This window comes from Nyctibius grandis, chromosome 19 (assembly GCF_013368605.1).
Source record: "Nyctibius grandis isolate bNycGra1 chromosome 19, bNycGra1.pri, whole genome shotgun sequence".
NCBI classification, from domain to species: Eukaryota; Metazoa; Chordata; class Aves; order Nyctibiiformes; family Nyctibiidae; genus Nyctibius; species Nyctibius grandis.
Genome location: NC_090676.1, coordinates 8,080,877 through 8,106,947, shown reverse-complemented (window position 1 = coordinate 8,106,947; position 26,071 = coordinate 8,080,877).

Genomic DNA, 26,071 nt, shown 5'->3' with positions numbered 1-26,071 from the left:
CCCTGTCTGTCTCATCACAGTGGAAAACACAAATGATAATATTAAATCTCAATACAGTTTTCAGGCAGATAAAACAGGGTTACTCTGACCATCTCTGTTATTAATTTCTAAACACTTTGTACAGCAATAACATTCTGCAGTGGGATTAGGTGAAGATGAAATATGATGATGGGTTGTGCAATATAATAGTATAAATACTGACCTTTCACATCTGACATACCTACACAATGTTTTGGTACAGGCAGGAGATAGCTCTAGTGTCCAGCATTTAATTTTTAAAAGAGAAAGGAAGTAAATAAAAGCAATCAAGTGTAGGACAGTGTTAAGAGAGGTTATAAATTGCTGCTCCTTGGGCAAACTCAGTATGTTTTCTTTCATATCATTGCAGCTCTTGGAGATTACCGCATCACACAACATCAACAAAGGTTTATACTAACAAAGCAAAGTTACTTATTGCTCTGAATGAGTTATTCTTTGGATGCAGAATGTTAGGAATAACTTTTTCTCTCTCTCTCATACCTACTGCAATCTCTCCCTCAATAGATGTTCTTGATTTACATTTTGGTTGGGGAAATGCACACTTTTTTACAGTGTGTGAAACAGATCTATTCTGGTATAGAATGAGATTTAACCCTTTTTTCAGTTAAAATTACAAATGTTTTCTGTGGAACTAATATTAAGAGTCAGGTTTTGTCAAGTTCTTTACCGAGTATCACTTCTTAGACTAAGGATTTTGCTGTCAGCATCAGGATGCGATATAAATTAATTCATACATACTTTCTGTGTTTCCATAAGGACACGATAATGGGTTCGGCAAAGCCAATGGAGTTGTTCTGAATGGTGTCTTTCACATAGGATTTGCTGCATGGAGGATACAGTGAGCATTTTTATATATATTATGTGTGTGAATAAAAATAAATGTTTGGGAATTTGTGCTGTTGGCAATTTAAGAAACTGCTTGGGTCTGTAGAATTGTGAGTGACGGTAAACATACTGACCTTGTCTGTGCTTATGTAAGATCAGATTGGACACATATTTTTTTTAAATGCTCTTTTTTTAGTGCACAGGTGGCTGGTATTTTCTGTCGGCTTTTGAACACGTTCCTTCCACTTTGTGGTAGATGATGGCAGAGAAAATCTCAGTTTGTTTTGTCTTAAGTGTGTTTTATTCCTTTCATTCCAGGACTCTAAGATTTATGGAGATTAATGGGAAAATTTCCTGATATGCTGTGCAGTTGGATGCTATTGCCAGAGCCTTGCCCTTCTCTCACTTCAGTGCATTATGACTTGAAGGTTTGTGACATCTGGTAGCTGACATATTTTGAGATATTTCAAAATTCCACATGAATCATTTTATTTGCTTCCTTATTTTTTTGAATTTACCATCTTGTCAGATATGCTAACATTTAAGCTCTCTTTCAGTTTACACTATTAAGCCATAAAGAAAACAATCAAATACGGCAGCAAAAAGTGGATTGTCTTTATCTTCAGCTTCTGTGTTTTGCTGATATATTAGCTTACAAGCTATTCTAGTCAAGATGTGACCTTTTTCTTTCTCTGTGCTTATTAAATGCAACAAATAATATAAGTTCACGAACACCCAAAGATAATTCTGCTACCAGTAATTTTTTTTTTTAATGAATAAACAATTTTGCACTAGATGGAGGGACACTGGTAACAGGAATTACATTCTGCACTTGAGGAAGCTTTGGACCAGTTTTAGGCACTTGATCCGCTTATAGCAGTAAACTGTCTTTCCCCAAGCAAGGAGAACTGCGATAAAAATTAGAAAGCAACTTATTTGTTTCCAATTCCTGCATCTTTATTTTCATCTCCACCTCCCACCTTTGTTCTCTCTGAATTTCAAGGCTTCACATCTGGTCTTGTGTTAATTGCTCCCAAAAAAATCTCTCTTTATTGAAGGAATCACAAATCTTCTAATCTGCCATAGCTACTAATTAAAATACAGCTGACTTTTTGTGTTATAGATTTGTTATAGAAATAAGTGTTTCCCTCTTTGATTTTATTCTCTCTCTTCAAAACAAAGTATGGATTTAGTTCTTGCAGAAGCACATTTCAACTGCAAAATGCTATGGAACAATTTTATATTAAAAATTATTTCTTTTAGGGGAAAAATATCTTCAAAGTAAAGCTGTAGAGATGATTTGGAAAGGGATATAAGAACTGAGTCACCTACAGCAGGTAATATGCAAATAGAACAGCCATTTACTGCATAGCAAGTGTTGCGTTCAGGTTTGTGAAATCTATTCTGGGGATGGCTGTGAAGGCTGGACCCTGGTTATTCTTGCATGTACTCTGGGTGACAGCACTGTACGTTTCTCCATGTATAGAGGCTTCAAGACTGCATCTGTGCTCTGCAGTCCATCTCCACGAACTCCAGCTGTACCTGGCTGTTGACCAAGATTGTATACGTCTATATAGTCAAAATGTCCTTCAAATATTAGACTGGGCAAGTGGTAGTTTCACTATGCATTTTTATATGTACAAAACACATATGGGATGATGTAGATTTTGTGCACTTTCTCAACCCTGCTGAGATTCCAGGGCGATTTCTGATCAAAGTGTGGAATGTTAGCGTGAAGACTACAGGCAGATACCACATGGGCTGGTTTAAAGTCTAGGATCAAAGTAAGAGGCAGCTAAAGCCACATGTTTTATAAGTAGTTGGTGCAACAAGACTTTTAATTTTTCACATGTTAATATCCCATGGTTGTGTTCTGCTGGGGTTTTATACACTGACTTCATTTTTGTAAGAGTTAAAACTTTTTCTTTAAAGAAAAATTCCTTTACGGTTTCATGTGCTCAGCTTTCTTCTCTTTGGGTTTCTGTTCTGAGTGAGATGTTTAGAGGCAAATCAATATTAGAATATTTATTTGAACTTTGGGGTCTGAGTTGAAAAGAACTCTTGGTCTAATTACTAGTGGTTTTGCAAAATCAAAACCTGACATTGGTTTTACTTGTTACTAATATTGATCTGTGGAGGCTCTTGTTTCTTTTCCAATGCTGTGACCTGTAGTTTGTGAGCTGTTTGTGGTCTGGTAGTGGTTACCCACATTGTGTTTTCTATCACCATTTTCAGTTCACATATCTATTGTTACTCAGGGAAAATTTATACCACTGTTATAACAAACTTAACCATGATTTTTTTCCTTTCTCTACAAGAATTTTTGTTGATAAATATATTATCTAACCCATTTATTTTATGTATATAATTAAGTAGCTGTTTTGAACTTTGCCTTTCATCTCTGTTGATTGATACAAAAGGAGATCTAAGCTTTTCAAGTGAGCCTGAAGGTGTATGAAGGAAGAATCAGTAGTAGAGATTGATTTCTGCAGTGATAGCAAGAATTCATTTCTCACATGGGAAAGGCACTAATGAGGTCAGTTAGAAAGGAGGAGTTTGTTGCAGCACGTTAACTGCAGAGGGCAAGTTTGTACCATACTATTTTGAGGAGGCCTCTTGATGAAGCTTCTTATTTCTTACTAGAGGACCAGCAGAAAATTTGTTTAGTTAAAACGTCACTGGCAAGTAGCTCATAATTTTGCTGCTTGTGTCTCTGAAATGCTGTGAGTTGCTTCAGTCCCCAAATGCAAAGTTTTATTTTGAAGAATCAAAGAATTATCTGTTAACAAAAATGATATTGTCTGAAGTAGGATAATTTACATTATTTTACCAGTCTTTCACCCAGGAGTCAGTTGCCAGCTAAGTTTTTCCCTTCACCTATCCCCTAAGCGAGAAGTTATGTTGGTTAAAAGCACAGGAGAATCGAGACAGGATCCTGCAGCCCTTCCACACAGAGAAGGGTAGGTTGCCTGCCAGTAAATGCTGAACATGTGGCCCTGCTCATGAGCTGTTTTAGTTCTGATTTAAAGCTGAGATTGTAAACGTATCTGAACCTTATGAGGATTTTGTGGTAATGCAAGCGCCTTTTGGAAGACCTATGATATCAACCCTATGTCCTAGCAATATATTTCATTGCTATTTTAATGCACAAAGTATTCTGCACATACTTTCTAAGTTTCCCTTACAAAAATTTATCAAATTTCAGCTCAGAGGTAGTCTCATTCTAGAGATACATTGATTTATCTTGCAAAAGCTCTTCTGCAACCTTTGGGATGAAAATCTCTGAGTATATAGAAAGAAGATTTTGCTGTTGCTTCACATGCTTTCAATAAACTTGACTTCAGTTGGCTTTATAGTTAAGGTGGAGGTTACTGATAAACTTCTACGCAACTTGCAACTGCTTGAAAAATGAGGGTTCGGGTTTTTCATGTGCATTAGTCTTCATTCCTTACGTAAACATACTCTGATTTTTCCATGCAATTTGTGAGTAAAACATATGCTTAATTTCTTGCTTAATCAACAAGCAGAGTTAAAGGGACCACATGCACAAATGTGGGTAAAAAAAAAAAAGCTAGTTGTATGCATCCAGTGGAACTGGACACACAAATGAGGTACCTTATCACGGGCCAATATGGTGCCTTTGGATGCCTTACAGATTCCAAATCAGATACATGAAGTCTGGGCATCAGCTCTTTGCAGGTTGAACTTGAATATCTGCTGCCCTATAGTCACAGGTGTTTGTTGTGATATACATTTATTTAGACTGTGAATAAAGTAAAGAAGATGAATGAAGGTGCTGAAAACACATAATTTGAAACATATTTAAATGAAAAATGGGATTTTAAAAAGCTGTTTTTGTCAACTTCCCAAGCAACTGGAATATGAATGGTCTAACATCTACATTTGGTGATGGTGTAGGTTATTTTGCTGCCTCTGGAGTGTGGATGTCAGATATGCAAGTGAAGGGGCTGCAGGGAGCTCTGGTGGTGTGACTTCTTCTGGGCGGTGGAAGGCAGAGGTATTATTATTGCTGGCAATTTATAATATTTGAAAACAATGACTGATATTTATGTTGGAAGGGGTTTGAATTATGGTATTCACTTCCTTTCAGGGAACCCTGGTGGCAATGACTGGATGTAGCTGTTATGATTATCAGGGGAGTGTAGTTTAAAAGTCCATTGCTGCTGTGACAACTGAAGTGTAAAAGTAAAAACAAACAAACAACAAAACAAACAAAGAAACAAAACAAACTATGATATTAAATAATAATAGTAATGTGATTTCTGTAATATGTGTCTTTGTCTAAAACTCTGAGTTGTCATAGATGGTTTAAGATACTGATATTCACTGAAAGGATGTGGTAAAGGTTGCTTGTGTCGTACCGCAATCTGAGAAAGAACAATTCTGTTTGTGTCTGGGAGCTGAGTGTACCATGAAGAATCCCTTGCTGCTTTCCTGCTAGAGAAATTGCTTTCTTATCTGAAGTGGTCTGATTATTTTTTTGTGAGAGTTTGCAAATAAGTGGGACAGCCCTTCCTCTCTGTTTTTGATACTTGAACAAGAGAGGAAGCAAGAAGTTTTGGCATATTCTCTCTAGACAGAGTTGCAAGGACTTACGTGGGGCTCCTTAAACAAAAAACCAAAACAAAACAAACAAAAAAAACCCCAAAAACCTCTTTCTTAGCACAAAGGAGAAGCAGAGGACCTGAACCCTTTTTCCATGGTTGCCACAAAACTCAGAGTGGCCATCCTCATACCTTGGTTAGTCACACAGTTCTAAGTGCCTCTGACTGTAGTTCTTTTATGAATCTATATGTACTCATTTATACATATTCTGGGTTGTATAGATATGTGTATATATATATTTAAGGAGACGTGTGTTGTAAGAAGCTGGAGCTAAATCTTCTCTGCCAATACGATATCCTGCTGGCAGAAGATGTTCTATTTATGGACCTTTCTTATGGTTGTTATGGCAACAAGACTGCAGTGAGTGGTCTGTTTTATGGGGCAGCACAGGGAAGGCGCCGTCCTCCCCATGCTGCACCTCCTGCTTCCCCGCATCCCCTGTGGCCATAGGGAGCGTTGGGGTCAAACACGTGAACCTGGCGTTCAGCACAGTTTTGTGCCTATGGGCAGGGCTCCTCCTGAATATCTGGCATGAGCTGTGTTTGAGTGGGATTTGTGTATGTTCACACTTGAGAAACAGGAAATTTAATTTAATCCGAAGATCCTTCTCTAGCTTCTTATCATGGCCTCTCCTTCTGCCACCAATTAAAAGATCTGCAACGACATTCCTATGTGCTTCTTCAGCTCTATACTGGCCTTCTTGACACTGTGCTCCACTTGGATATTTTGTTCCTTATAGCCCTTTCTTAATTTTCTCTTCCTTCATATAGCTGCTTTCTACCAGTCATCCTTCTGGAAGATGCTGGCCCAAAATGCAGGTGCAATCACACCTGCTTGGGTGCTGACCCTGGGACCACCAGATCTACCAGAATGAATTTCTATAGCTTTGGTGAGAACAGCGTGGCCCTTGAGAGGAAGGCTTCAGCTGCCTCCCAAAGCCTTCATGTGGTCCCACAGGTAGAAAGGGAACAAGAGTAACTCATCCATGCCACTCATTATGAAACAAAACAGCCCTGTAAAGACCGAGGGCCCTCGGCCCCTGGAGGAATTGGTCTCCAAAAGAAGCAAATACTGAACATAAGCAGTAGCTTTGGCATTTAGACAAGAAAATTGTGTTGCAAATCTTAAAGGGTTTTGTAAGGGGCCTGTCTGGCATCCATGTGGGCCTGAGGAGGAAAATGAGTGGCAGGTGTGAAAGAGAGCCAAACTACAAACCTTTGCACTGTTTTCCTAACATTATCCTTAATGCAGGAAAACTCCAGAAATCAAGTGCTGTGCCTGCTGCAGGGTTTTTAAGGAGCACACGTAGTATTTCGTGGCTGCCTTCCCATTGGGATGGATTCTACTTTTTATACTTTATTTTTGGTCATGTGCTTATTATGGATATTTTCTAGTTCATTTCTCTTGCTAATAGCTACCAGATTACATAGTCAGAGAGCCAGCTCACAGCAGTCCTAGGTTTTAACGCTGAGTGACTGCAGAGCTGGGCACGGCTATTTTCTTATACAAATGACTCTGCGAGAGGCAGGATTTACTCTTGTAGTGTGCTCAGAGGGAGAGAGAAAAGAGCAAATCATCTAATAAGCACTGCAATGTTCCTTGCATTTGATCCTGACACAGACTGGGGCTTTCTTAGGGTGGAAGTTTCCCCTTCAGATCTTTTTCTGTGCCTATCACCAGGATTTCTGTTCATCCTCTTCATGAGTGGCAGCTGTGCATGCCAGAAAAAGTCTTTGGTGTAATTATTCACTGCTTATGCATTCATGCCAAATGAATGCTGTTCCCATTCTTTCTGGTCCACTGTTATCCCAATGCCTGTGTGAGTGTTGAATTCAATGTGGAAGAAGAACAAAAATGGGATACTAGTTCTGCCTGGGACTTGGTGACATCTGAGCTTCCTTTTGCTCTTCTTTCCAAAAGCAGAGCAATTGCCTGCTCCTCCCTTTCCTCCTCCTCCTCTGCTCGGCTTGGCTGCTTTCCTCTTCCCTATTTTGGAATGAAGATCAGCCTGAGTCAGAGTAAAGTTTGTCAGATTTGGAGGAAAATAAGTCACAATTGCCCGGGTCTACTGTTGATCACTGCTTGCTAAATTGGGTTAGGGAATAGCTGAACAGTGTAGAAAGTAGATATATTGTAGAAGAGAGCTATCGGCATTCAGATATACATCACCTTTTGCTTCATGTCTGAGGTTGAATCAGAGTTCAAATTCGACAGCATTAAAAATTCATAAATCATCTTGCACAGTTTCAGTATAAGCTAGCCTGAAATCTTTTAGTTACCTGTCTTAATAAGATTCCTTTGGCTGTACAGATTCAGAAGATAAATAATAAGTGGGTTTTGAACTGATGGTGACATTAGATCACTGAATGGCGGTGTGTATCAAAGGCTGCAAATCAAAACTTTCTGAGATATTTTGAAGGTCCTGTCTTTGGCCGTTACCCAGACCTGAAAGCAGGCTTTGAGGTTTCTCTCTAGCATGAGCCAGTGTATGGAAATCTCTGGGCTCCCAGAGGAGATCTAGAGACTGTTCTGGACTAACCCTGCAACTGGCAAATGGATATGGCTTGAACAGAGCTGCAAATATCCTGCATGGGAGTCATTAAAAATTCATTCAATGTGAACAGACAATTCTAATGTGTCCACGGGAGGAGCAGGTGAGCCCTTTTTGTTCAACATTTCAATTTGAGTGCACTGTGACCTCCAGTCTTCTACGGAAGATCTGTGACAATTCTTAAAATCTGAAAAAATTATGGATTATACAGACCAATGGCATTGGCAGAGGCTGTAGTAAGAAGTATAATTTGTTTTTTTCAATTTGCAGTCATATACAATTTCTAGTCTCCGATTTGAGCAAAATGTATAGCTTTTTGTCATGACAGTCATTAAATGCTGCTATTCATTTGGCTTTGCACCATTTTTCACTTTTCCAAATGTTATTTGTACAACAGAGCTCATGATCATCCTTTATCAGTAACTGCAGTCTAAAAGGTGTCTGTTTTAGTTACTGCCAAGGCATCCCAAATTGTACATATTTGTTCAACGACCTATAACAAAGTCCTGTAAAATAGGGACATGAAAGTAATGAAGTTCTGTAGTCTAAAACTGGCTGAATGTGATGGAGTTATCCAGGACATCTAACAAAATCCAGCATGGAGGGCACTGTCTTCCTTATGTTCTACTGGAAGTTTTAAAAATCCTGAAATGCATGAATTCCCCAGGCTGTTTTTAACACTGCTGTGAATGGACACCCTCTAATTGTAGTGTTTTCAGAGAAGCAGGTGAAGTGCCAAGTGGTTCAACACAGAAAAGCTTCACAGCAAAGTTTAATCCAATTGGAGGTCTGACACTGTTCATGCATTTGGCATCTCCAGCACGGGCTGCTCCAGTGAGCTCTGCCTCAGGCTTGCCTTGAAGATATCTTAGACAGTCAAGGTGACAGATGCCCAACTTTCTGCTGTGCTAAGCCAATATGAGCCTCCCCCCTGACCTAACTGTTCAGTTGTGCATGGACTTCAACTCTTTGCAGCCATCTCTAAAGTCTCTGCCCATGGCTGTTGGAGAGGTTGCCATTATCTCATCCCAGATGGATGCTGACAGTAATGGTTGGTACACTACTATATTGCTGAACAGAAACAGCAGAACTTACTAGATGGAGTAACCTTTTATGTAGATCTAATTCTGTACAGCATAATGTGACTATGTCTGCTCTATGCTTTTTTGAAAGATTATGACTTTCTCAAGCAATTGTGTAAGCTCCAACAAACTGAGATGTATTTCTATTCAATGTGTCCCCAGTTTGGAATTTCAAAGAATAGCTCTAGTTGTAATTACACTGAGTCTCTATATATTCATTAAAAAAAAAAATCACTTCATAAATATGGGATTGAGCTGCTACCTACAGTATACTTTGTATGTGATGGTGATCTAGAAATAAATTGATAGAAATTAGGTGATTATCACTGGTGATATTCATGAGAATTTCAAAGCAGATAAATAATGAATAGGAATGTCATTTACTCACTCAGCTTCAAAACCTAAGAACAGTCTCCTCATTATTCTGTCGACTCAGTGAGGGGGAAGAGCTGTGTGAGGGAAGAAAAGGGAAAACTAAAGACAATCAAAGCATTTGGGAAGCATCCTAGGCTCCCCAGTCATACCAATTTAAGGATGGAGAGCCCAGAAGAGGAATAATAGTGCTTAAGAGGTGATTTAGCAATGTTATCACAGCACACAGATTTATCTGGCTTAAAATTCAGTGTGATGTTTGCTGCTGGGTTTCTCATTAGGCCTTTAAGTCATCGCTGGCTCATCTGATGAAGGACCAGATCTCAAAGACTATGGGACAGGCACAGGCCACCAGGGTGGTCCCCTGCGTCTGTGGGTGCAGAAGGTCTTAGGGCTGGCCCTGGTCGCAGGTGACAACCTTCTGCAGACCGCCTCTGCTGACACCGGTCCTTTTCCCATTCAGGAAAGGTTTGTGTTCCTGAAGGGTGCAATTGCTGGGGGCCTGTGCCTGTAAATGCATGGTTTATCAGGCGAGGGCAGTGGAGTTCTGTCTGGTTTTTAAAAAATAGAAATACTAATGAGTGAGCTGGCTATTTTTTAATTCTAATACTGCTTAGTTAAGACTGTATTTAAGGCAAACAGTTTCTTAAATGTTTATTTTAATATTAATGAAAGGAATACTTGGGAGAAAGGGGAAATGTGTTCAAAGTAGACAGGTATTTTTGTTTAAGTACTAGAAATGAGATGGGCAGTGGGAAGCAGTTTCCCTCTGCAGTGGCAGCTGCAGAATGCAGGTTGCTGCCACCACAACTGCTGAAACCATGGGAGAGGGGTTAGATGAAGAGAGGAATAGTGTGGGTTGGGCCAAGTTAGTCCCATGGAAGTATGAAGTATTAAATTGACTGACTTTAGAATTGATGAATTAAGAAACAGCTTTAAGAACACAAAATCTGGTTTCTCACTTGCAAAATTTACCCTCTGAGCCAAAGCTTTCCTTTGCGCTGCCTCCCTCTGCCTCTGTCGGTGGTATCCAGGCTCCCGAGGAGACGCCTCATCGGTGTTATCCCATGCTATCGCTTCCCTGAAGGTCAGTGTTGATATGCAACACAAAACCCAACAGGTGACTTAATAACCATAAGCATTGTCTGTTCTTGGAGATGAGACTAAAACCTGGGTGTACGTTTTGTATATCAAAGCACAGTGTGAGGGTTTGTATTAATTTTGAATAGATACTGGGTGAAGTGTGACTCTAAGAGCAGCAAAGTGTGCATCAGTTCAGTCATTTCAAAGTGGCTGGGAGCTAAAACTGCTGTCTGACAGCTCAGTGTTTTTCCACAAGCATCTTTTTCAGTGTTGGTATTTGGCCTTGACCTGTTTCCCCTCCTATTTTGCCCAATGTTGAAGTTCCATTAGTCAAACACTGATAAAAACGTTGAGCTCTGTCGCTATATTCCGTCAGGTAATGGTTTTTTGCTATCTCCCTTTCTTTCCACTGTTGGTTTCTGATTCTCATTTATCCAGCTATTTACTTTATTTTTGGAGTCCTAGCATCAGTGGGAGAACCTCTGGGAGAAAATCAGGACAATAATTGTGCTTTGCCATTATTTGTCTAAAATCTATTTTAAAACATTAAAAACTGGAACTAGATATTTTACTGTGAAGTGTGTTTGTACTTTGGGGGAAAAAAAACATTTCTGAAGGCATGTATACCTCTAATAGTCTGTGTCTGAGTTAAAGTGAGGTCAGGAACAATGCTGAGCACCTTTATTCGTGTTACATGTGCTCAGCTATGAGCAGGCTGGAGGTAAAAGGCTCTGACTGGTGCTTTAAACTTCATTGGAAGTCTTGTTGCAGCTGCATGTGTTCATTTTGGGTCAAACGATATTAATTTTCTCCTATTGTTTTTATATGTGACTTGCCCTTATGAAGAAGAAAATACTTTTTTTTGAAAAAAGTCTTTTGTTTTTGTGGTCAATGACTTTTCTCTTTCAGTCAGTGCTGACACGTGTCATTGCTGTCCTAGACTGGATGAGATTTAATGCTACAGTTTAGTTTGGTTATGTTACTTTCTAAGAACAAAGAAAGAGAAAATAAACCCTGTCACTCTGTGGACTGGCTTACAGCAAGTAACAAAAGTACTGGAAATTCAGGGAGCGAAAGTGGGTTTTTTGGCTTTCATCATAAATTATATATGAGTATAATTGCACCATTATTTCAGTGTAGCCAGATTCTCAGAAAGTTGCTGGGCTTGTTTATGAGTAAGGGTTGAATAAAAGTTTCCATCATAGTGGAAATGTAACATTCAAAATGTATCATTTCAAAAATAAATACATCCATTATATCTCAGTAGAAAATCCAGTGTGGCCCTTGCAAATGAAATATGTGCGTGGGGATGGCTGGCTGGTTGTTTTTGCACAGAGCATCGATCCTAATGTGGTCAAATTCCAGTGTGAACCAGTTCTGCCTAGTTAATATTATTCTATGTTTTCCCACAGAAAAAGGTTCTTCTCAGTGTTCTAGCATTTAGACTTGAATAGTGATGCTATTTTAGCACCTGGGAATTGGATAGTTTTCCTTTAAATAGTTTAGAAAATTTTATCAGTCTTGCCTGTCTACTCATGTAGAAACTCCCAGATCCAGTAGAGCAGCAGCATAAGTGAGCAACCAGGTTTAGAGAGGTTCTCTTTATTAAAAATACTGCATTTTGGGGCAGGACTAGTTAGCCAAAATAAGGGATTTTATACTTCTAATTTTGTAGTAGAAATTTTTGCTGATTTATCCACCTGATAGAGTTGACTTTCTGCAAGAAATTAAGAGAGAATAGGGATGGACTTTAGACAGTACCCAACATTTGTCTGGTTTTCCCATAACATGAAGTCCCAGGTTCAAACTGTGCCCTGTAATTCTACCCAGACAGCATTGCAGCTTCCTTCTCTTTTTGTGTATTTACATGAGCTGTCTTGCGTTCCTCTGCACGTCCCAGAATGATGTCCCATAACGCTCCCCCACACAGATTGTCTGAAACTCGGAGAAGCTTTGTCTCTGCCTGGGTTTGAGAGGAGAGACTTAATTGTCTTTGTAGCTCTTTTCCACTTGGGATGACAGGTATTTACACCTGCCAGTGTCAGTGAAGTCTGTAACAGAAAGCCTCGTTCTCTGGAACCGTGATATGGTTCCTCCTTTTTGTAATGTGTGTTTTGTATAAGAGACAAAGATAAAGCATCTGTGAGCAGGGAATAGCCTGGCTTCAGCAGTGGTGACCCTTCAGCTATATGTATGCTCGCAGTAAGTCGGTGAAGTTTCCCAGATATTCTGAGATCTTCTGAATGGAAAGCACTTTGTGTGGATAGGCATCACTCTGGGGCTCAAGATTGGCAATCCATAATCACAGGATGGAGGAGAGCAGCCGATGGAGCTGTCTGTCTCCTGGCATTTCGCTGTGCTTTCTGCAAACTGTGTACACTTTGTTTTCCCGTGCAGCACAGATTTAGATACTTTTAATTCTTTAAGGTTTGAAGAGAATTATCTTTTCTCTTGGCTGAAATGATTCATCACTCGAACGGTGTTTGGATTCAGACGTGGACATAGAAATATTTGTGCTGATGTCCTCAAGTCTTCCATTCCTCTGAACTGAAAGGAATTTAACAACTCATAAAACGTGTTTTCCTACTTGTTTTCAGTAAAGACACTCTTAGACCTTCTAGAGAGATCACTTAGTTCAAACACATGCATTATTTGCAATAAATTTATCACACGGATAAGAAACTGCCCTTTTGCTTTCCAAAGAGCTGCTGTCTCCTCTGTTCCAGAACTTTTTTGATAGCTTGTACAGAGAAATAATTAAAAAACAAACAAACCTGACATTTGCTTATCAATTAAACTCCATGAACAAATAGGCAGGCTGCGCGGGAGTGCTGTGGGCTGCCGTTACAAGCTGTGACAGCGTGTTCAAGTCCGCTGACCCTTCTGCTCCAGGGTCTCTTTGGTGGTGGTGGGGAAACACCAGCAAAGAAAGTAGACTTGACCAGTTGGGTGATAATGCAGTCCCAGCTTGTCCCCACTTAGGGCAAAGATCCCAGAACAGGGCTTGTTACCCAGGTGTTATTTTTACAGTTAAATCTGGCTTCTTCTCTGTATCCAATGTTTCCACTAGAAAGCTGGTAAGTCTGGATGAAGTACATTAAATAGAGTTGGAGATTGTTCCTACAGCCTTCTAAGTTATTTCATAGCTCGTTTATGATATATAAGCTGAGTAGACTGGAATATATGCTGAGGTGCCCAGCAGTGCAACAGTGAGGTTTTGCAAAATTAGCTTAAAACCTTTTATTTTCCTATTTCTTGCAATGGTATATTTGAACCCTAGAGAGAGTTTTTTCAGTGTTTTCCAAGTGATGTGGTGATTTGCAAGTGTGGAATATATCTTTAGCAATTCATGAGAGTGTATGTGACAATACAAAGGTGCAAGTTGCAGAAAACTGGCCTTATAAATTTATACTGCAGCTGGTTCTTGAGCTGTAACCTCTTAAACTTCGCCCCTTTCATTTTGTAGGAGCCCTGCTAGTTTGGCCTTTTCTGCTTGTCTGGGTAGGCTATTAGAGTAAATATCACTGCACAGCTGTGATTACATGGTGCTGCGTGCATTCCCCTTTTGCAATGGGCAGAGGCTTTCAATTCAGATGTTATTCACAAATTGTGGCAGTGAGATGATATCCCTGCAATAAGGCAAATATGAAGGGGAAGGATTTATTTTGGTTTTTTTTGGAAACAAGGGACACTGTACACACGCATCCTTTTTCTCCTCACAACAGCAGCTGTTCTGACAGCCAAGAATTTTCTCCGTCTCTTATCCTATTGAACAGCGCATATATATATATATATTTTTTTTTTTTTTTACTGTCCCGAAAATTCCATTCATAGAGTGGCTGGCACAATTCTGCTTCCACTTATCACGGTCTAGCTGAGCTGATGGCAAATTCACAAATCTTTAATGCACACTGGGAGGATATAGAACAAGGCACTTGTAATGGGTTCTTTATAGCTATTAACCCAAAGGAAACCTTGTTGATAAATACTGATCTCTGTAAGTTTGAGGAGAGAAATGCATTGCTTGTCAGTGAAAGTGACAGAAAATCAAAGCTGCTTGCTGCAGTTCAGAGCCAACATCTTAATGTGGGATCTCATATTGCAGTTTTTACTCACACATGTGATCATCTTTATTCCCATGGAGCATCTGATGGAAGTAAGAGTTGCTGTAATTGGATCCTCTTACCCTTCCTGTTACTGGTCATGAATTTAATTGAAATTCTGGTCTTTTTAATAATTATTGAGAAATTATTCTTTTTTTTTTTTTTTCTTATTGCTGCTCCTAATGTGAACATGATGTTCTTCATTTAAAAATTAAATTAAAAGATAGTCTTTCTGGAGCATGTCTGAGTTAATCAATTAAAAACTATCCTTTCAAGCTGAGCAGAAGAAAATACACTGCTAAAGGGTAAAGCTGGGTCCAGCACTGAAAAATTAAGCAACTTAAAGATTCTCAGTCAAGCGGAAGGATAAAGGGAAAGAAGCTATTTGACCTCAAAAATAGTGGCTGTCTAATGGTGTGGACCTCTGTAAAACATTAAAATTAATTCCTGTTTTAGTGTGCTTCTGATTTCAAACTGAACAGTCAGGGGCATGACTGTTTCTGCCAAACGATGCAGTGAATGACAAGCTGGGGTTATGGAAGACATCATGGAAATTACTCTGAAGCAGAATTTAACTGTGGGAAGTAACTTGCTTATTTAGTGGGTATTTGTTATTTTTTAATGAAGTCTGCCTGAAATAGAGGCTAAACTCCAATGTTTGATAACTGGATGCTTTGCTGAGAAGTCTGACAAGTAAGCAGAGAAAGGCATTTGGAGATATGCTTACTTGCCTTACGGGCAAGGTCAGCTTGCAGATAGCATATAAAGATGGGAAGGTCAAAGGGCCCCAAGGAGAATAGCTGCTTAGTACCCCTCATTTGACAACCAGTGGAGATTTAGTTCTCTAAGGATAAATCTTCACCACACAATGCATCTCAATGTAGAGATAACTGAGCTGTAAAGTTGTAAATATTCTAGCGCTGATGCCAGAATTTATGGAACGGTGGTGGCATGAAGTTAACCAACCTTGGGAAGGAGAATGAACATTTATCCATAGAGATACATGAATACACACAATAGCATGGGCATATCGTTAAGGGCCCGTATACATTTGCATAGGTGGGAACTATTCCCATTCTCAACTTTATAAAAAAAATCAAAACACATCTATATTCTTCAGAATATAATTAATGTAATTTTTGGTTGAAAGAAAATTCAGTAGTGAGGTTTGACTGTAGTCCATCTCTCCTAATGTCTAAATTTTCATTTTAAGAAAAGCTTATGTCACATGAAGACCAGCCTGACAGTGACAGTGTTACTGCTAAGAAATTTTGGAAATTCAGCAAAAAAAGTGCAACAGCAAATAGAATTAAAAATGAAATATTCTTTATTGTCTGACGTGTGACTGGTGATGTCATGTTGATTGAGTGTTGACATATAGAAGAAAGTGGAGGTGAGATTAGACTTGGCTTAAGAAAATGTGTTGCCTCCAACTGACCGCAAAGCTGAAGAAGTTCATGCTGGGGCAGTGTGTCAATATGGGTCATAGAATAGCTTTTGGTTGGAAAAGACCTTTAAGATCATCAAGTCCACACATTAACCTAGCACTGCCAAGTCCACCACTAAACCCTGTCCCTAAGCACCCCATCTACATGTCTTTTAAATACCTCCTGAGAGACTCCCGGGCAGGGAGAGGGAAGAATCTGACTGTTTTCTTCTAAACCTGCCAGAGACTCTCTACGAATGTCAGTATGTGCATTCACAGCTTACACTGACCAAAGGCAATGATGCTGGTGTGTGTTCACCCAGTCTCCTTGGCTTTCTGTTTTGTTTCCTCAAGCTGCAGAAGAGGCACATGGATGCTTCTCTCGTTATTAACTCTTTTGCTGCAAGAAAGCATAAAGAAGTGTTGCTTGCTTTGGTAGGTGTGTGCACAGAGGTCTTAAAAATCCATTAAGAGAAAGACCCTTTGCTAGCACTATCTGTGGTTTTTATTCCTATTTCATGTGTACTATTTTGCTGCAAACAAACTTGGAAGGAAGAGGGACTGTGTGTGTTTAGAGGGAAGAAGTGGGGAAAAGACAGTAAGGGAGAAAGGAAAAAAAGAAATATATTAGAAACCCTGGGTTCTTGGGTGCATTATGTACTGCTGAAAAGAGGCATGGCACGGGGTGACCAAAATCACCTGTCACTGGCCTGATATGAAGGGCCGTGCTGCACCTGAGTTGTGTCGTCCTGATCAATGGATTCTAATACACCCCTGTCTGCGATTGAACCGGGGAATTACACAGTCCCCTGATGATGGAACAAAGTGTGTAATCAAGTTAGGCCCAATGTAAATGCAAATCACGAGCATTAATTAACAGGAACTGCACAGCAGTTGTTAAGTGCAGCAAGAACATGTACACGATTCATAGGTCCCCTGCAGCTCTATCTTTTGATAATTAGATTTCTTAGAGAAGAGAAGGAATTTCAGGAGGCAGCATGTGCTGGGGTTGGGGAGCAGCCCTGACACGCTTGTCTCGCCCTGTGATGTCCTGAGCGTGATCACTGCGCAGAGTGAGGCCTTGGAGCCGTCTCTTCCAGCAGCCCTTGCCAGCCCCTCGTCGTTCCCCAGCTCCGGCCCTGCAGGAACGGAGCCTTTCAAACAGCACCTGGTGTGCAGAGAGAAAAGAAGGCAGAGGGGTTATTAAAGTATATGCCTAATTTTTTTTAAAGGCTTTTTATGTCATCTGTAGCTGTGTAATTGCCAGCTTTCATGTAGGCTGGAGAGGGCTGTACCTCTACTATGCAGCAGTTAAAATTCTTATTCAACGGGAAGCTTCAAAAGGCCCAGAAACACAACTGTGAGAACAGCTAGTCTCCACCAAAAGCCACTGTAAATTATCCTTCACAGTGGTTACTTTCTTGTGATTATTAGAGCTGTCCTCATATCTTTGTTTTATAAAGAATTTAGGAATCTCGTAAATGGGTTCCATACAAAAGAACAATGCTGCGAGATCAGCTCTTGGGCTTTTAATGCAATGATTAATGGGAGCCCAAATGTCACCATGGATTGATGCTCCGGACTGTCTGTGCTGCTGAGTTAGAAGGGATGAATGATGAGGTGCTGCTGGAATTCACTCCTCTTGATGGAGCACAGCCCTCATCTGCAGTCAGGCATCAGTGGAGATATTTGCTTTTAAGAAGGCCAGGGATTAGGACATGTGGAAGCCAGCTGCTTTCTGAGCTGAGAAGTAAGAGTCATAATCGAGGTGTGAGGCTTTTTTTTTTTTTCCCTCCATGTCTTCATTCTTTCTCAGCCTCTTGTACCGCCTTTTTGTTGCTCTTCTGCTTCCTCTAAGTTGATTAAACGATTGGATTAAACAGGCCATCATTTTTAAAGCCTTCATTTTATTCTGAGGATTCTGTAGCGTTATGGAATTTGGAACTTTTGGCACAGAAAAAAAAAAATGTACTGGCTTGTTAGGAATAGGAATTATGGTATTAATGATGATGGAGAATTGAAGATTGCTACTTTTATTCGTGTTGAGCTCCTTCTGTGTTACCCTCTGTGATGTGCTTTGAAAACATTGACAGTATTCCTCTAAGACAGCTAAACATGATCCTCATTTTACTGAGATGAAGTGACTTAGCCAAGTTACTGAGTCAGCCAGGCAAAGAACCACTGCAATCTTTTTTTTCTCAGCCTTGATTTTAACCCCTCTTTTCATGTGCTCTGCCTGCCTGGCTCTTCTCAACAGCATAATTAAAGGTCTTTGATTCTAAAATGCAGCTTTTTGTGGCTTTCTGTAGATATATTCTAATTAATACCCTTTTCTTCTCAGTAAAGGGACAGATTAGGACTCAGACTATGGAATGTCTGGCTGTCCTTTTTCATGCTTGAATTCATAAGGCTGTTGGGAAGCAAAGGAAATATTACTCTGATGTTAACTGTCTCTCGTCATCCTGCATGATTTGCCATATTTTCTGCCGAAAAGGAAGGTTCTTTTGTCTCCTCAGCTTGTGACTGTGTCTGTATTTGTATGCAGCTGGGCTGGTCAGCTGCAGTAATCAGAGCTATGGACACTAGAAAGCGCTGACACCTTGTGCTTTGGATAAAACAAGTGAATTCTTTGGCACTTTAGGCTTTGGAAAATATTTTTTCTGAAGTGGTATTTGGCTTGAGTGGTTTACTCACTAAAACGTCCCTCGTTTAGAGGATGATTGTACAAGGTGAGCAAGGAAGAGCACCAGAGATTGAGATGAGAGGGACTGTGTGAACTCCTCCTGACTTGGAAAAAGCAAATGTCACACAAACTGAGATGCTGCCATACTCCCCATCTCACTGTAGCCTGTGATGATCCTATTAATACACTAGTGAGGTGGCTGTCATTGAAGGATTGCATTCTAAAACTCTGTTTCTTCTCTTTTTTTTTTTTTCCTGTTTGTGAGTCCTATCTGAGACATATGTGGGCTTTAGATTGAAATTCTAATGGATCCTGTCTCTTTATGTCACTGACATATTTGGTTTTCTTCCCTCATTCACTTTGAAGATGAAACCCCAAATTTGCTTTTAAGAGCAATTGTTGTGTGAACTCGTGAAGTAGCTAAAAGCTGGGGGTTTATATTTTATGTATTCATAAAGCTGTTGAGAAACAGAGGCAATATTACTCCGATGTTAACTCTCTCATCCTTCTGCATGATTTGCCTTCTTTGCTACCAAGAAAGAAGGTTCTTTTGCCTCCTTAGCTTATGACTGTGTATTTGTATGCAGCTGGGTTTTATAGATACATTTATATATATTATAGATATTTTTATATATATTTATAGCACTGGAAACTTGCCTTCCTTTCATACGTGCTCTCCATTCAGAGAGCATGTCACTGTTTCTCTTAGGGCACCCTTTTACCTCTTGCACTTTTCCTCGCTTGTTGATGAAGTCCCTTCTGCTAGCGCTTGTCCTCTTTCAGTGACTGTGTCCATACAGCCTGTTCGTCACTGTGCACCCCAGCTGAATCTCCCTCGGTGCGTATGAGTAAGTCCTAATGGCACTTCCCGGACCTGTGTTGTTCAGCTCCAGATAAAGATCCTCTTACCTCTTGCTTGAATGATCATGAGATCAGTCCTCGCTCTGAGCAAGATAAAACCCGTCACATCTCTGCAAGTGCGGTGTCTGAGGGCTGGGTGGGATGAATTTGAGTGAATGCAGCCTGTGCCACAGACACAGAGTTTTAAGTTGCTTCTCTGTTTTTTGAGGATCCTCTTCTTGGTACGTCACAGCCAAGCTGTAACTAGACTTGCAGTAGTTGGGGATGAGAACCAACCGGGAATCTAAAATGCTCAATGTGTATTTACTGCTAATTCCTGACTAGGTGCTATGCCATTTATTTATTTTTTGCTTTTTAAACTGCCGTATAGACAAGCTAATTCTTTCATCACCTCCCATGCCATGTGGCACAGGTAGAGAAACCGAAGCAAAGGCTGTTCAAGTGACTGGTCAAAAGCCAAAGAATGAGTTGGTGCCACTAAAATGTTAGTGATCAGAGCTCCCACTAGGAATCAAACCCACTAGTTCACACTGCTCTTTGCTGAATTTAGACTTAAGATATGTAGCAGAACTTCACGTGGAATTGTATGTTGAAAAGCATTAGTAGTAAGCTGGATTACTTGCATAATTCTGATACGTAATGTTAAAGGGTCAGATAATGAAGTGCTTAGTCAGGAAAAGTCTCCATTGGCATTTACTGGAATTTTGCCTGAAGAAAAGACTAAGAGAGGACCATGGGACAGGGTTTGCCAACATGTATGATTTTTATTGGAGAAATGAATGTGACACAGTGGGAGCTGAACTGGATCCTTCTGCAGCATGCAAATGTCATTAATCATAGTAACAAAAAGCCATAGCATTGACTAATTTGAAATATCCTGCTCACTGGTGCTGTGGTATACCATGTAATTGGTCTAGGGCTGTTGGATGATGACTGTGATGAATACATTATTTAATATTTTACTTGCTGAACTTCTTAAGATATTTATAATGAATTCATGTCCTGCCCTAAGAGTTACCAATCTATACCGGGATGATCCTCGCAGCTAAACTGGGGAAGTGTGGTCTGGATGATCGGGTAGTGAGGTGGATTGTGAACTGGCTGAAGGAAAGAAGCCAGAGAGTAGTGGTCAGCGGGACAGAGTCCAGTTGGAGGTCTGTGTCTAGCGGAGTTCCGCAAGGGTTGGTTCTGGGACCAGTTCTATTCAATATATTCATTAATGACTTGGATGAGGGATTAGAGTGCGCTGTCAGCAAGTTCGCTGATGACACAAAACTGGGAGGAGTGGCTGAGATGCCGGAAGGCTGCGCAGCCATTCAGAGAGATCTGGACAGGCTGGAGAGTTGGGCGGGGAGAAATTTAATGAAATATAACAAGGGCAAGTGTAGAGTCCTGCATCTGGGCAAGAACAACCCCATGTACCAGTACAAGTTGGGGACAGAGCTGTTGGAGAGCAGCGTAGGGGAAAGGGACCTGGGGGTCCTAGTGGACAACAGGATGACCATGAGCCAGCAGTGTGCCCTTGTGGCCAAGAAGGCCAATGGCATCCTGGGCTGTATTAGAAGGGGTGTGGTCAGCAGGTCGAGAGAGGTTCTCCTCCCCCTCTACTCTGCCCTGGTGAGGCCGCATCTGGAGTATTGTGTCCAGTTCTGGGCCCCTCAGTTCAAGAAGGACAGGGAACTGCTAGAGAGAGTCCAGCGCAGAGCCATGAAGATGATTAAGGGAGTGGAACATCTCCCTTCTGAGGAGAGGCTGAGGGAGCTGGGTCTCTTTAGCTTAGAGAAGAGGAGACTGAGGGGTGACCTCATTAATGTTTATAAATATGTAAAGGGCAAGTGTCATGAGGATGGAGCCAGGCTCTTCTCAGTGACATCCCTTGACAGGACAAGGGGCAATGGGTGCAAGCTGGAGCACAGGAGGTTCCACTTAAATTTGAGGAAAAACTTCTTTACTATAAGGGTGACTGAACACTGGAACAGGCTGCCCAGAGAGGTTGTGGAGTCTCCTTCTCTGGAGACATTCAAAACCCGCCTGGACGCGTTCCTGTGTGATATGGTCTAGGCAATCCTGCCCCGGCAGGGGGATTGGACTAGATGATCTTTCGAGGTCCCTTCCAATCCCTAACATTCTGTGATTCTGTGATTCTGTGATTCTGTGATTCTGTGATTCTGTGATTCTGTGATTCTGTGATTCTGTGATTCTGTGATTCTGTGATTCTGCAGATGAAGCATCATCAGATCTATACTGATTTATCCAATTCTATTGGGCAGATAGAATGGTATAGTTCTAGGGGAGGTGAACTTAAACACACTACTCCAAATTAATAAGAAATATTTTGGCAACCTTTGGAGTTTTTTAGGTTTATAGACCATCTTTGAATATCTAACAGCAGTGGAAATGGTTTATGATGCTAAAGATGCTGAAATCAGCATGCTGAATTTCATCCTACACCCTCCATAGGTTGGAGTCTTTTTTGACATATGGCTCATTCAGCAGCCCTCAACATTCAATCACTTTGGGTTTGTTTTGTTTTAAATCTTTTAATTGTAAATCCATCTTCCAACTCTGAAATACATGTCTGCTTTCTCATCTGCTTCTTGTTCCAGTGAAAATTGCTGTTCCTGAATCTGAGCTACCAAGTGAGTGATCTCACCTGGAGGGTGGTTCAGACTCCTGTCACTCATCAACTTCATTGTATTGACTGTCATCTGGGTGTAATCCATTTTACTCTTATAATGTTAGCTATTGCTGCTGCTTGGCTTTAGATTACAAGGTCTTTTAAAGTGAAGAAAAGTGGTTATGGACAGGTGATTTAAAAAAAAATCCAATCTTTTAAATAAAACAACAGAACTTCTCACAAGACCCAAAACCTCAGGTTCTTCTCATATATTTCCTGGGTGTTTTCAGTGCCTTCAGTTGCTGCTGTCTCATTTTTTAAAAACTTCATTTGGGGATTTTAGGTGCAGAATTATTTATCCAGTAATTATATATGCTGATCTATTTTGTCCCATTCAATTGCCAACATGAATGACTAGTTAGTTCCTTGACTAGCAGGTAGCACACTAGGTAATCCTCTCTCTTAATCTCTTGCCACAGGGAGTTTAATTTTCAAAAGCATTTTTTAGGCTATGCCTCAGGTGCAATATCCTGAAGAAAGATTTATAGTTATTTCCCGAAATGTGCATGTATGTTCAGATGATTGCGTTTTTTTGGGAACATGGGATTCAGTGAATATACAGCTCAGTTTGTGCACAGTGGCTGGAGCTGTGTGTGCAAACCAGTGCACGTGTCTTCACAGAAACATTTAACTACTCACTCCATCTCACCCAGCCACCACCTAGGCCCAAGTTCCCCCAGCTAAGCTGGGTTTGGGTTCCCTCTGTAGGCTACAGAGAGAAGTTAAGCCTCCACAGGGTGATCCATCTACTTGTCTTAGGGCAAGATGAATTACCCTTCCAGTGTACCTATTTTTCTTTTTTGAATGCAGAGGGAGCTTAGGCTCACTGCCAACCCTAGATGAGATGTCTAACTTGTTGATGGCTGAAGATCCGTAAGATGTAGCCAGGCCTTGACCCTTTCAAGCTGAGGCCCTTGTAAAAAGTGCCCAGAGCACTTTTCTCTCAACTCTGCTGGAAGAAGAGTGTGAAAGGAGAGAAAGCGGAGTGTGTGGGGGGAGAAGAACTGTATGCGCGTGGGTCACATCAGGCGTGTGCTTCATTGCAGAGGTCTAATGGGCTGTAAGATGACAAGCCTGTCTGAGGCTGGCAGTTAAATGAGTGTTGAAGGGTATGAAGTGCTCATAAATTCTATGAAGTGGTCTGGGCAAGCTGATGAAAAAGTTTCTAATGATGAATTAAAATGTTTCCCACTTTGGAAATCCTGTTTTTCACTACTAAATCTGATTTGCTGTGTGCTGGCACATACAAGGTATAGTTTAGAAGGGATTTTTGAAGCCTTTTGAAGGCACCTCAGTCTTTCTGCTTTTGAGACTTTGAATAGCTGAGAATAGCTGAGAGAACTTATCTTGGTGTAATCTCTTCTGTTCTCTGAGGAGCAGTAGTTACAACTGGAACTGAGTATATTTGGCGAGAAGGGGTTGCAAATGAAATAGTGACCAGACTATCCTAGTCCTCAGCAGTGTGTGCTCCCTTCCTTCCAGGTATCTGCTGAATGTCCTAAGGCCAGGCAGAGGCAGAAGCCCATCAGCAGTCGCCTACCCATAAGTCTTTCTCCTGTCAACAGCCTGAGGGAAGTCTGGAAAGAACAAACCTGATGTGTGCTGGGGCTATAGTAATGAACCAAGACACGATAATAAATAATCAAGCTCACAATGTATCAGGGCATTGGCAGACCCGAGTTGCCTATTTGCTTGTCTAGGGCTATCTTGCATTTTGTAGATGATTACAAAAAATGTAATGGATGGGAGGGCTCAGACCCTTCCTGTTTTTAACCAAAGTTAGATACAAATCAAGCATGGAGTCTATGCGATGTATTTTTTTTTAAATTACTAAAACATAAGGAACAAAGGCTATGAAAGCATCTGATGGCCTCAGAGAGGTACAAGGTATGTACAACCCAGCATCAGGAATGTGTTTGTGTTGAGGGTGATGGTTTAAAACCACAGTCGCATTCTTGAAGAATTGAGTTATGAGCCCAGCTGGAGTATAAAAGGTAATAAAAACTTAGAAGGAATGCCACATGGAAGGTATAAGCGAAGTGATTTGGCGTGAACTATGAAAAATAGGTCTGAATTATTAATGAAGCTTTAACTTTGTTGGGTTCTCATTCCTGTTAAAGCAACTAATTGAAGGACACTGGAGTTGCTCATGAAAATAGAATTCTGATCATTAATAGATGAATCCTCTTTGTTATTACTCATATACATGTAAAAAAATTGAGATGTAGGCGAAGAAGAAAAATATATCAGACCTGTGTCTCATATATTGCATTTATTGAAACCTCATCTCTGTGGGTACAGCAAACAGCTCCATCTTTCAAATGAAATATGCTCCTGCGGCTGTGCAGCTGATCGGTGTTCATCAAACAGCGAGGGAATGTAGCTCGTATATGGAAAAGTGCACCCTGGCTCCTTAGATCATCTCAGACAACTATTGGGCTGAGCTGACTTTAAATTCATGTTTTCTTTGGAGTTTGTTTTATGGGTGCCACTGGACACCCAGAACAGAGTCACAGTCTTAACGTCTCATTTGCCTGGAGTTGGGGGCATGATCACGTACTGCCAGAGGGCTCTGTGACTTTTGTGCTCTTATTGTATGATTATACTGTGAAGTGTCATGATGCATTTCAGGAATTTATGAAAACATCATTCCATCTTCTCTAGCTAAAGCCATATTATCTGTCTTTTGGGGGGGAGGGGGGCTTTTGCCTCTGTGCTGAAATGGACTTTCTTATTTTCCTTTTTTCCGATACCGGATTGCACTACATTTTAAAAATAATCTTTCAAAGCAGCATATGAAAGGAAAAGAGATGAGTCTGTGCAGAGAATTCTGCAAGGAACAGTGCTCGTTCCCGTTCCGAATTACAATGAGGAAGTGGCTCTGGTACAGCTAATGAAGTATAGCAAAGAAAAAAGCCAATGTCTGCCCCTTACCAAAACCTTTAAACACAGACAAGCCCCTTCTAATTTACAAGTGCTTTTGTCAGAAGATCATGTATTTTAGGAAAGGTCACTGTCTGAACTTCAGAAGTTGTGGATAATCCTTAGTTTTAAGTGACATACAGCAGTTTCCTCTATACCCTGAGGTACAAGCATCACTAGGGGAGGGGAAAGGGCACTGGTGAGACAGACAAGCAGCTCTTTCTCTTTACATCAAGCGTTCCTGGATGTGCTTCCTATAAGTTGTCACAACCAATAACCCTAAAGCCTCAGCTCTTGTGGACAGCCATGTACAGTCCTTCATGTCCTAGAAAGTGTTCAGAGCCTCTCAGGGCTGAGTCTTTTGGCATGGTGTTAATAGTTGAGGCGACGAAGCCACGGCAGCTCAGGGGCTGCCCTGTGTGAGCAATGCGGGCTCTGCTTTTTGGCTGCTGGATTTTAGGCTAATTCTCAGATATGAAGGATCAGAAAAATGGCACCCGATATCCAAAACTGGTTAATTGCCAGAGTACAGGCTGTAACTTCATGCAATCTAACACTCTCCAGGGGTTGGGTTTGAATAAAATAAGAACTGATGACTCATCCCTTCATCTCAAACTCTGAATGAACCTAAGCATAAAATTAAAACAGGAGTAGCTTTTTCCCCTAGTTTAATTATTTCCACATTTCTCTGTAAACCCTGATTCCTATCCAGTCTGGAAGTGGAGATTTTCTTAACCTAGCAAAACCAGCACTCCCAATCCAGCTGAAGCAGAAAATTCATAAAACTTGGTAAGTCTGTTCTCAGGAGAATTCTTCTCCAT